Raw genomic sequence first — 11524 nt, 5'->3', positions numbered from 1 at the left:
TCCTGGCAGATTAAAACTGTGTGCCCGACCGAGACTCGAACTCGGGACCTTTGCCTTTCGCGGGCAAGAGCTCTACCAACTGAGCTACCATAGCACGACTCACGCCCGGTACTCACAGCTTTACTTCTGCCAGTACCTCGTCTCCTACCTTCCAAACTTTACAGGAGCTCTCCTGCGAACCTTGCACAACTAGCACTCCTGAAAGAAAGGATATGGCGGAGACATGGCTTAGCCACAGCCTGGGGGATGTTTCCAGAATGAGATTTTCACTCTGCAGTGGAGTGTGCGCTGATATGAAACTTCCTGGCAGATTAAAACTCTGTGCCCGACCGAGACTCGAACTCGGGACCTTTGCCTTTCGCGGGCAAGAGCTCTACCAACTGAGCTACCGAAGCACGACTCACGCCCGGTACTCACAGCTTTACTTCTGCCAGTACCTCGTCTCCTACCTTCCAAACTTTACAGGAGCTCTCCTGCGAACCTTGCACAACTAGCACTCCTGAAAGAAAGGATATGGCGGAGACATGGCTTAGCCACAGCCTGGGGGATGTTTCCAGAATCAGATTTTCACTCTGCAGCGGAGTGTGCGCTGATATGAAACTTCCTGGCAGATTAAAACTGTGTGCCCGACCGAGACTCGAACTCGGGACCTTTGCCTTTCGAGGGCAAGAGCTCTACCAACTGAGCTACCGAAGCACGACTCACGCCCGGTACTCACAGCTTTACTTCTGCCAGTACCTCGTCTCCTACCTTCCAAACTTTACAGGAGCTCTCCTGCGAACCTTGCAGAACTAGCAGTCCTGAAAGAAAGGATATGGCGGAGACATGGCTTAGCCACAGCCTGGGGGATGTTTCCAGAATGAGATTTTCACTCTGCAGCGGAGTGTGCGCTGATATGAAACTTCCTGGCAGATTAAAACTGTGTGCCCGACCGAGACTCGAACTCGGGACCTTTGCCTTTCGCGGGCAAGTGCTCTACCAACTGAGCTACCGAAGCACGACTCACGCCCGGTACTCACAGCTTTACTTCTGCCAGTACCTCGTCTCCTACCTTCCAAACTTTACAGGAGCTCTCCTGCGAACCTTGCACAACTAGCACTCCTGAAAGAAATGATATGGCGGAGACATGGCTTAGCCACAGCCTGGGGGATGTTTCCAGAATGAGATTTTCACTCTGCAGCGGAGTGTGCGCTGATATGAAACTTCCTGGCAGATTAAAACTGTGTGCCCGACCGAGACTCGAACTCGGGACCTTTGCCTTTCGCGGGCAAGTGCTCTACCAACTGAGCTACCGAAGCACGACTCACGCCCGGTACTCACAGCTTTACTTCTGCCAGTACCTCGTCTCCTACCTTCCAAACTTTACAGGAGCTCTCCTGCGAACCTTGCACAACTAGCACTCCTGAAAGAAAGGATATGGCGGAGACATGGCTTAGCCACAGCCTGGGGGATGTTTCCAGAATGAGATTTTCACTCTGCAGCGGAGTGTGCGCTGATATGAAACTTCCTGGCAGATTAAAACTGTGTGCCCGACCGAGACTCGAACTCGGGACCTTTGCCTATCGCGGGCAAGTGCTCTACCAACTGAGCTACCGAAGCATGACTCACGCCCGGTACTCACAGCTTTACTTCTGCCAGTACCTCGTCTCCTACCTTCCAAACTTTACAGGAGCTCTCCTGCGAACCTTGCACAACTAGCACTCCTGAAAGAAAGCCTGGGGGATGTTTCCAGAATGAGATTTTCACTCTGCAGCGGAGTGTGCGCTGATATGAAACTTCCTGGCAGATTAAAACTGTGTGCCCGACCGAGACTCGAACTCGGGACCTTTGCCTTTCGCGGGCAAGTGCTCTACCAACTGAGCTACCGAAGCACGACTCACGCCCGGTACTCACAGCTTTACTTCTGCCAGTACCTCGTCTCCTACCTTCCAAACTTTACAGGAGCTCTCCTGCGAACCTTGCACAACTAGCACTCCTGAAAGAAAGGATATGGCGGAGACATGGCTTAGCCACAGCCTGGGGGATGTTTCCAGAATGATATTTTCACTCTGCAGCGGAGTGTGCGCTGATATGAAACTTCCTGGCAGATTAAAACTGTGTGCCCGACCGAGACTCGAACTCGGGACCTTTGCCTTTCGCGGGCAAGTGCTCTACCAACTGAGCTACCGAAGCACGACTCACGCCCGGTACTCACAGCTTTACTTCTGCCAGTACCTCGTCTCCTACCTTCCAAACTTTACAGCTCTCCTGCGAACCTTGCACAACTAGCACTCCTGAAAGAAAGGATATGGCGGAGACATGGCTTAGCCACAGCCTGGGGGATGTTTCCAGAATGAGATTTTCACTCTGCAGCGGAGTGTGCGCTGATAAGAAACTTCCTGGCAGATTAAAACTGTGTGCCCGACCGAGACTCGAACTCGGGACCTTTGCCTTTCGCGGGCAAGTGCTCTACCAACTGAGCTACCGAAGCACGACTCACGCCCGGTACTCACAGCTTTACTTCTGCCAGTACCTCGTCTCCTACCTTCCAAACTTTACAGGAGCTCTCCTGCGAACCTTGCAGAACTAGCAGTCCTGAAAGAAAGGATATGGCGGAGACATGGCTTAGCCACAGCCTGGGGGATGTTTCCAGAATGAGATTTTCACTCTGCAGCGAAGTGTGCGCTGATGTGAAACTTCCTGGCAGATTAAAACTGTGTGCCCGACCGAGACTTGAACTCGGGACCTTTGCCTTTCGCGGGCAAGTGCTCTACCAACTGAGCTACCGAAGCACGACTCACGCCCGGTACTCACAGCTTTACTTCTGCCAGTACCTCGTCTCCTACCTTCCAAACTTTACAGGAGCTCTCCTGTGAACCTTGCAGAACTAGCAGTCCTGAAAGAAAGGATATGGCGGAGACATGGCTTAGCCACAGCCTGGGGGATGTTTCCAGAATGATATTTTCACTCTGCAGCGGAGTGTGCGCTGATATGAAACTTCCTGGCAGATTAAAACTGTGTGCCCGACCGAGACTCGAACTCGGGACCTTTGCCTTTCGCGGGCAAGTGCTCTACCAACTGAGCTACCGAAGCACGACTCACGCCCGGTACTCACAGCTTTACTTCTGCCAGTACCTCGTCTCCTACCTTCCAAACTTTACAGGAGCTCTCCTGCGAACCTTGCAGAACTAGCAGTCCTGAAAGAAAGGATATGGCGGAGACATGGCTTAGCCACAGCCTGGGGGATGTTTCCAGAATGATATTTTCACTCTGCAGCGGAGTGTGCGCTGATATGAAACTTCCTGGCAGATTAAAACTGTGTGCCCGACCGAGACTCGAACTCGGGACCTTTGCCTTTCGCGGGCAAGTGCTCTACCAACTGAGCTACCGAAGCACGACTCACGCCCGGTACTCACAGCTTTACTTCTGCCAGTACCTCGTCTCCTACCTTCCAAACTTTACAGGAGCTCTCCTGCGAACCTTGCACAACTAGCACTCCTGAAAGAAAGGATATGGCGGAGACATGGCTTAGCCACAGCCTGGGGGATGTTTCCAGAATGAGATTTTCACTCTGCAGCGGAGTGTGCGCTGATAAGAAACTTCCTGGCAGATTAAAACTGTGTGCCCGACCGAGACTCGAACTCGGGACCTTTGCCTTTCGCGGGCAAGTGCTCTACCAACTGAGCTACCGAAGCACGACTCACGCCCGGTACTCACAGCTTTACTTCTGCCAGTACCTCGTCTCCTACCTTCCAAACTTTACAGGAGCTCTCCTGCGAACCTTGCAGAACTAGCAGTCCTGAAAGAAAGGATATGGCGGAGACATGGCTTAGCCACAGCCTGGGGGATGTTTCCAGAATGAGATTTTCACTCTGCAGCGAAGTGTGCGCTGATGTGAAACTTCCTGGCAGATTAAAACTGTGTGCCCGACCGAGACTTGAACTCGGGACCTTTGCCTTTCGCGGGCAAGTGCTCTACCAACTGAGCTACCGAAGCACGACTCACGCCCGGTACTCACAGCTTTACTTCTGCCAGTACCTCGTCTCCTACCTTCCAAACTTTACAGGAGCTCTCCTGTGAACCTTGCAGAACTAGCAGTCCTGAAAGAAAGGATATGGCGGAGACATGGCTTAGCCACAGCCTGGGGGATGTTTCCAGAATGATATTTTCACTCTGCAGCGGAGTGTGCGCTGATATGAAACTTCCTGGCAGATTAAAACTGTGTGCCCGACCGAGACTCGAACTCGGGACCTTTGCCTTTCGCGGGCAAGTGCTCTACCAACTGAGCTACCGAAGCACGACTCACGCCCGGTACTCACAGCTTTACTTCTGCCAGTACCTCGTCTCCTACCTTCCAAACTTTACAGGAGCTCTCCTGCGAACCTTGCACAACTAGCACTCCTGAAAGAAAGGATATGGCGGAGACATGGCTTAGCCACAGCCTGGGGGATGTTTCCAGAATGAGATTTTCACTCTGCAGCGGAGTGTGCGCTGATATGAAACTTCCTGGCAGATTAAAACTGTGTGCCCGACCGAGACTCGAACTCGGGACCTTTGCCTTTCACGGGCAAGTGCTCTACCAACTGAGCTACCGAAGCACGACTCACGCCCGGTACTCACAGCTTTACTTCTGCCAGTACCTCGTCTCCTACCTTCCATACTTTACAGAAGCTCTCCTACAAACCTTGCAGAACTAGCACTCCTAAAAGAAAGGATATTGCGGAGACATGATGCTGGTGATCATGTATTTCAAGTGCATGTTTTCATCTTCTAGAACATATGGCATTATGCCACAATAAAGAACCAAACATGGTATAATACAGTACTGGTGCTCCAAGAAAATTTACATCCCGAAAACCACACTGAAAAGCTTAATATCAGGTCGACGTCTACTTCATTGGGTATCTGGACATATGAATGTGCACTTGAAGTATGCACTTTAGTTAAAAACAGACAGTCACTGCGCGTCCGCATCTGCTCCGTGCTGCGCGCACAGCTGACCTCTCCAAACAAGCGCACGCCGCACTCACGTAATAGGCATATGAGTTTTGTGCTGCCTTTTCCCACTCGCGCTAACGGCTACGCCTCATCGTGCCCCACTTGTGCCAAAACTTCACGTCAGGACGTTACTCTGCCTCGTGTGCAGTTCTCAGTCTCTTCCGTCACTGACGGAATAACACACAAGATAATTACCACTGCCGGCCCTCCTATTAGGCACAAGGTTAGACGCCTCATCCCCAATAAGTTGCCCTCGGCCTGGCAGCAAATTAATCAACTTCTGGTGCAGGCATTCTACAGCCATCGGACAGCAATTGATCTTCACCGATTCACTTCGTCACCAAACACGATGGTTCTTTTTGAATGTGTGGTGATTGCAGACGCTTAAACACTCATACCATCATGGACAATTACCCAGTGCTGAACATAAATGATTTGACCCATATGTTATCGGGCACCGTAATCTTCAGTGTGATTGACTAAACATCCCTATCACCGGATTCCCGCAGAGCCGCAAGACATTCCAAAGACTGCTATCATCATGCCGCTCGGTTTGTTCCAATACAATTTCATGCCATTCGGCTTAAAGAATGCAGCACAAACGTGGCAACATTTCATTGACTCAATCTTACGACAGTTCAACTTCTACTTTGCATGCCTGGATGACATCCTCATTTTCAGCAAGTCGACTGAGGACCATGAAGATCATTTATCCCAAGTCCTCCAGACCTTGAACTCCAACGGTGTTGACGTCAACAAAGATAAATTCCAGTTGCGCCAGTCTTCTGTGACATTTTTGGGTTAGACTGTCTCCGCAGATGGAATACAGCCTCCCAAATCCTGCATGTAGGCTATCACATCATTGCCACCCCCGCATACGTACAAAGACCTCCAACGTTTCCTGGGTACAATAAATTACTACCGCCGACATCTACCTTTTGCCGCTTCCGTGCGGGCCCTGCTGACAGACTCGCTGTCTGGCGAACAGACTTCGGGCCTTAAGTCAGTACGTTGGACTGTATCTTTGCTAGAGGTCTTCAGGGCTCTGAAGACAGTGTTAGCTCTTACCGTCGTACTCGCCCACCCTGATCCATCTGCCGAGTTGTTCATCACTACGGATGCCAGCGACATCGCGGTCATGGCAGTATTACAGCAACGCAAAGGCGACACGGTTTCACCCATTCATTTCTTCTCTAAGAAACTGTCTACAGCACAGAAGAAATATTCCGCTTTTGATAGAGAACTTCTGGCAGTCTATGAAGCCATCAAACACTTTCGCCTCAACTTTAAGGGCCATTCTTTCTTCATCCTTACTGACCACAAACCACTGGCGGACACATTCTGCAATCCTCCGAAGGACCCACCCCCTCAGCATTTCCACCACTTTGACCTGGTCTCTCAATTTACTACGGACGTACGCTACATCAAAGGCACGAAAAACATCCCCGCTGATTTCTTTTCGCGGATCAATACTGTCTCATGCATCATCGATTTATCTGACCTTGCCGCTCTCCAGGCCTCTGACGAGGAATCTCAAGCTCTCCTCATGGATCCTCAGACATCTCTTGTGTTTACCAAAGCCAAGTTCCCCGGCGTTTTGAACGAAGTGTGGTGCGACTCTTCAACCAGCACTCTGCGGCCATTGCTCCTTCCCACGTTGCGCCTACAAGCCTTCGACGCCTTGCATTACCTCGCCTACCCTGGCATCCGCACCACCACCCGCCTCATCACCAAACGTTTTGTTTGGAAAAATGTTAAGCAGGACTGTCAAACCTGGGCACGCAGCTGCATTTCCTGCCAACGCAACAAAATCAGACGCCACACCTCTTCCCCTCTTGCCAAGTTTGACATTCCGCAAGGACATTTTTGTCATGTACATATCGACCTTATTGGCCCTCTGCCACCATCAGAGGGCCATAGATATATCCTCTCCACAATCGACCGCATGTCTCGTTGGGTGGAAGCTGTTCCTTTACCCAACATCACAGCAGAAACCATGGGCAAGGGATTCGTCTCATCATGGATCACTAGGTTCTGTTGCCCGTCCACCATCACCACCGACCAGGGTCGACAGTTTGAGTCTGCACTTTTTACGATTCTGTGTAACCTTAGTGGTATCAAAAAAAAAAAAAAATCATACAACAGCCTACCGCCCACAAAGCAACAATTTAGTGGAACGATGGCACCACACCCTTAATACAGCACGCAGGTGCCATGACTGCCTCTGGTCTGAGGCGCTTCTTTGGGTGTTACTCAGTCTCCGTTCGACCTTTAAACTTGACTTACAGGGAACCATCTCTGAATTTGTTTTTGGCAAGAACCTGGTTCTGCCTGGGGCACTTATCCTGCCCCAAGCACCTGAGGATTTCCCCACCTCCCTAGACTTTATTAGTAGAATGCGCACCCACTTTAGACATGCACGGCTACACCCGCCTGTCAGTCATTCCCCACCGAACATTTACGTGGCAACCGCACTCAACACATGCTCCCACATTACGCTCAGGGAAGATTCCGTTAAACAACCCCTGCAACCCCCATACCTCAGCCCCTTTGAAGTACTCCGAAGGGGTGAAATGACGTTCGACATTATGGTTAAAGATCGCCCGCAGACCGTTTCACTACACAGGCTCAAGCCTGCTTTCATGGCCGGCCGGTGTGGCCGTGCGGTTCTAAGTGCGTCAGTTTGGAACCGCGTGACCGCTACGGTCGCAGGTTCGAATCCTGCCTCGGGCATGGATGTGTGTGATGTCCTTAGGTTAGTTAGGTTTAAGTAGTTCTAAGTTCTAGGGGACTGATGACCTCAGTAGTTAAGTCCCATAGTGCTCAGAGCCATTTGAACCTGCTTTCATGGACTCCGACGCCCCTCTGCCGTCCCAGTCGGATCATCTGGACGAATTTTCCACTGCCAAGCCTGACAACGAGTTAGCTCATCCCATGGTAGAGCCTTCTCCTTCTGATGATTCGTCACTGCAGTTCACGGATTTCCCAAGCATGTTGTCATCAATCCCGTGTGCAGGTTTTGATGACATTTCATCTACTGGAGAGACTTGCTCCCCGAGTTTCAACTTGCGCTGCAATGTACCACCTAGCCACGTCGACGACGTGTCAATCGTCGCTTTCGATGACTGTGCTCGTGCTCCTTTCAGACACTGTAGACTCGACACTCAATGAGGAACTAGATGTGAAGATAGTGCATAGCCTGTCCCTCCCCCGAGAGTGTGATCCATCAAGAGTTCGTGCGTTCATCTCCTCAGATGGCTCGATCCACATTAGAGGCAGGCACAATTGCACGCCACACCCCTTCCCACGCCTCTACTCCCGGGCCGGCTGACGTATCGTCCACCCCTGCTGGCTGTCTGATTATGATGTGGGCCTGCAGCCCATCACCGCGCCTTCGCATGCCGCTCTGACTGAGATGGAGCTTCCAGTCGTGCACCTGCTGCCTCACACTACTCGCTCTGACGCCGACGCTCACATGACCTCCCCTCAGGCCTCACAGGCCGTACTCTGTACTGCGGAGGTGGGGGGGGGGGGGGGGAGGGGGATCTGTGTGGCGTCTATAGGTCACATCGACCACATAAAGCATGATCTTTGAACTCTAACTGCTCTGATGAGCCGCCATGTTAATGTTCCAGTCAGCCTTTGTACCTTGTACAGTGTACATGTGTATGTTTCTTTGTGCTGAAATATATGTACACTACTGACCATTAAAATTGCTACACCAAGAAGAAATGCAGATGATAAACGGGTATTCACTGGACAAATATATTATATTAGAACTAACATGTGATTACATTTTCGTGCGATTTGGGTGCATAGATCCTGAGAAATCAGTACCCAGAACAACCACCTCTGGTCGTAATAACGGCCTTGATACGCCTGGGCATTGAGTCAAACAGAGCTTGGATGGCGTGTACAGGTACAGGTCCCCATGCAGCTTCAACACAGTACCACAGTTCATCAAGAGTAGTGACTGGTGTATTGTGACGAGCCAGTTGCTCGCCCACCATTGACCAGACGTTTTCAGTCGGTGAGAGATCTGGAGAATGTGCTGGCCAGGGCAGCAATCAAACATTTTCTCTATCCAGAAAGGCACATTCAGGACCTGCAACATGCGGTCGTGCCTTATCCTGCTGAAATATAGGGTTTCACAGGGATTGAATGAAGGGTAGAGCCACGGGTCATAACACATCTGAAATGTAACTTCCACTGTTCAAAGTGACGTCAATGTGAACAAGAGGCGATCGAGATGTGTAACCAATGGCACCCCATACCATCACGCCACATGATACGCCAGTATGGCGATGATGAATACACGCTTCCAATGTGCATTCACCGCAATGTCGCCAAACATGGATGCGGCCATCATGATGCTGTAAACAGAACCTGGATTCATCTGAAAAAATGACATTTTGCCATTCGTGCACCCAGGTTCGTCGTTGAGTACACCATCACAGGCGCTCCTGTTTGTGATGCAGCGTTAAGGGTAACCGCAGCCATGGTCTCCGAGCTGATAGTCCATGCTGCTGCAGACGTCGTCGAACTGTTCGTGCAGATGGTTGTTGTCTTGCAAACGTCCCCATCTGTTGACTCAGGGATCAAGACGTGGCTGCACGATCCGTTACAGCCATGTGGATAAGATGCCTGTCATCTCGACTGATAGTGATACGAGGCTGTTGGGATCCAGTACGGCGTTCCGTATTATCCTCCTGAGCCCACCGATTCCATATTCTGCTAACGGTCATTGGATCTCGACCAACACGAGCAGCAATGTTGTGATATGATAAACCACAATCGCGATAGGCTACAATCCGACCTTTATCAAAGTCGGAAACATGATGGTACGCATTTCTCCTCCTTACATGAGGCATCTCAACAACTTTTCACCAGGCAACGCCGGTCAACTGCTGTTTGTGTATGAGAAATCGGTTGGAAACTTTCCTCATGTCAGCACGTTGTAGGTGTTGCCACCGGCGCCAACCTTGTGTGAATGCTCTGAAAAGCTAATCATTTGCGTATCACAGCATCTTCTTCGTGTCAGTTAAATTTCACGTCTGTAGCACATCATCTTCATGGTGTAGCAATTTTAATGGCTAGTAGTGTATGTATAGACATTTATGGGAACAGTTTGTTGCGTATACAGTTTCCCGTATTCCCGTTTCCCGTACCATAAACTTTTGAATTTATCTGGTGTTGTAGATTTTCATCTTACATGAATCTGTTGCAACATGACTTTATTTATTTAGTATAACTTTGAGATACAAGTCTTTTAACTTTAAACAAAGACCATCACACTGCAGATACTACTTTCAGGTGCAGAATGATTTGGCTGCCAGTTCTGTGCAGCTGAAAGCTGCCTTGATTACTGTGAAGTGATTAAAATCTGCTGACATTCGATGTTCTGTGTGAACCACCCAAAAATGTATGAGAGATGCCAGAGTATTTAAAGTACTATCCTCTCCCACAGACACTAATTTTTGACCAGAAGAGCTAGACTGCAGACTGTTCATTTTAATGTCAAGTCTGTGTGCTCTGTACAGAGGAGGCAGAGTCAAGGAAAACACATGAGTAATCTGAGTTACACCACCACCCCCGCCCCCCCCCCCCCCCTTTCCACCACAAATCACTTTGCTTCAGATACTGAAAATGAAGTGCACCAGTCTACCACTGTGCAACAATAGCTATTGTATGGCAATAACTGATTGATTTATCAAGAAAGCTTGATGGTATATGTAGGAGCTGTATGCTATCTGTAACTACCATTGTGGGTGACTGTGTGTGTAATGATCTCCAGTTTTCTCTCATCCTGTTTTTCTTTTCTAAATTAGATTACTCTCTGCTCAGTGAGGATGCAGATAACTCTAAATTATTCATATCAGCTGCACAATTGCAAGAAATGGTCCCAATAGGAGAATGTGTTGTAAATTACCATCTATATTCACAGTTTGCAAACCATTGTGTAATATATCATGGCACATATATAGATTTCTTCTTGTTCCATTTGTGCATGTAGCACAGGAGGATTGACTTCTTAAATGCATATGTATCCTCTGTAATTAATTTAATCTTATACCTGTGGTTATTACTGGTGTCATATGTTGTGAGCTATAGCATGTTCCTAGAGTCCTCACTTAATACTGGTACTTGAAATTTTGTAAGTAGGTTTTTGCAGGATATTTGATGTCTATAATCAATTGTCTGCCAGCCCAGGTTGTCCAGCATTTCTGTGATGCTCCCCCATGATTCAAGCAAATCTGTGACCATTCATACTGCCCTTCTTTGCATGTGTTCAGTATCCTGTGATAATGGTATCTGGTATGAATTCCACACCATGAGATAAATGCTGGGGTGGATCACAGGAGTTTCCTGTAAGTAACTTCCTTCGCAGACTGACTGCTTTATGCCAGTATCGTACCCATAAACAGAAATCTTCCACCTACTTTACTTACAGCTGAGCCTATGCGATCAATCCATTTCAAATCCCCACACACTGTTACACCCAGGTATTTGTGAGAGTTGACTGATTTCAGTTGTGTTTCATTGATAT

At 49.3% G+C, this 11524-nt stretch overlaps 2 non-coding genes across 2 annotated transcripts; both read right to left on the bottom strand.

The window, feature by feature from the left end:
• Positions 1 to 622: 622 nt before the first annotated feature.
• Positions 623 to 697, bottom strand: Trnas-cga (transfer RNA serine (anticodon CGA)). Its single transcript has one exon. It is a non-coding gene; the product is annotated as a tRNA-Ser (tRNA).
• Positions 698 to 4503: 3806 nt separating this feature from the next.
• Positions 4504 to 4578, bottom strand: Trnas-uga (transfer RNA serine (anticodon UGA)). The gene has a single exon. It is a non-coding gene; the product is annotated as a tRNA-Ser (tRNA).
• Between the last annotated feature and the right edge of the window lie 6946 nt (positions 4579 to 11524).

Source organism: Schistocerca nitens, chromosome 4 (assembly GCF_023898315.1).
Source record: "Schistocerca nitens isolate TAMUIC-IGC-003100 chromosome 4, iqSchNite1.1, whole genome shotgun sequence".
NCBI lineage: Eukaryota > Metazoa > Arthropoda > Insecta > Orthoptera > Acrididae > Schistocerca > Schistocerca nitens.
This window is presented reverse-complemented; position numbering and strand designations above follow the sequence as displayed.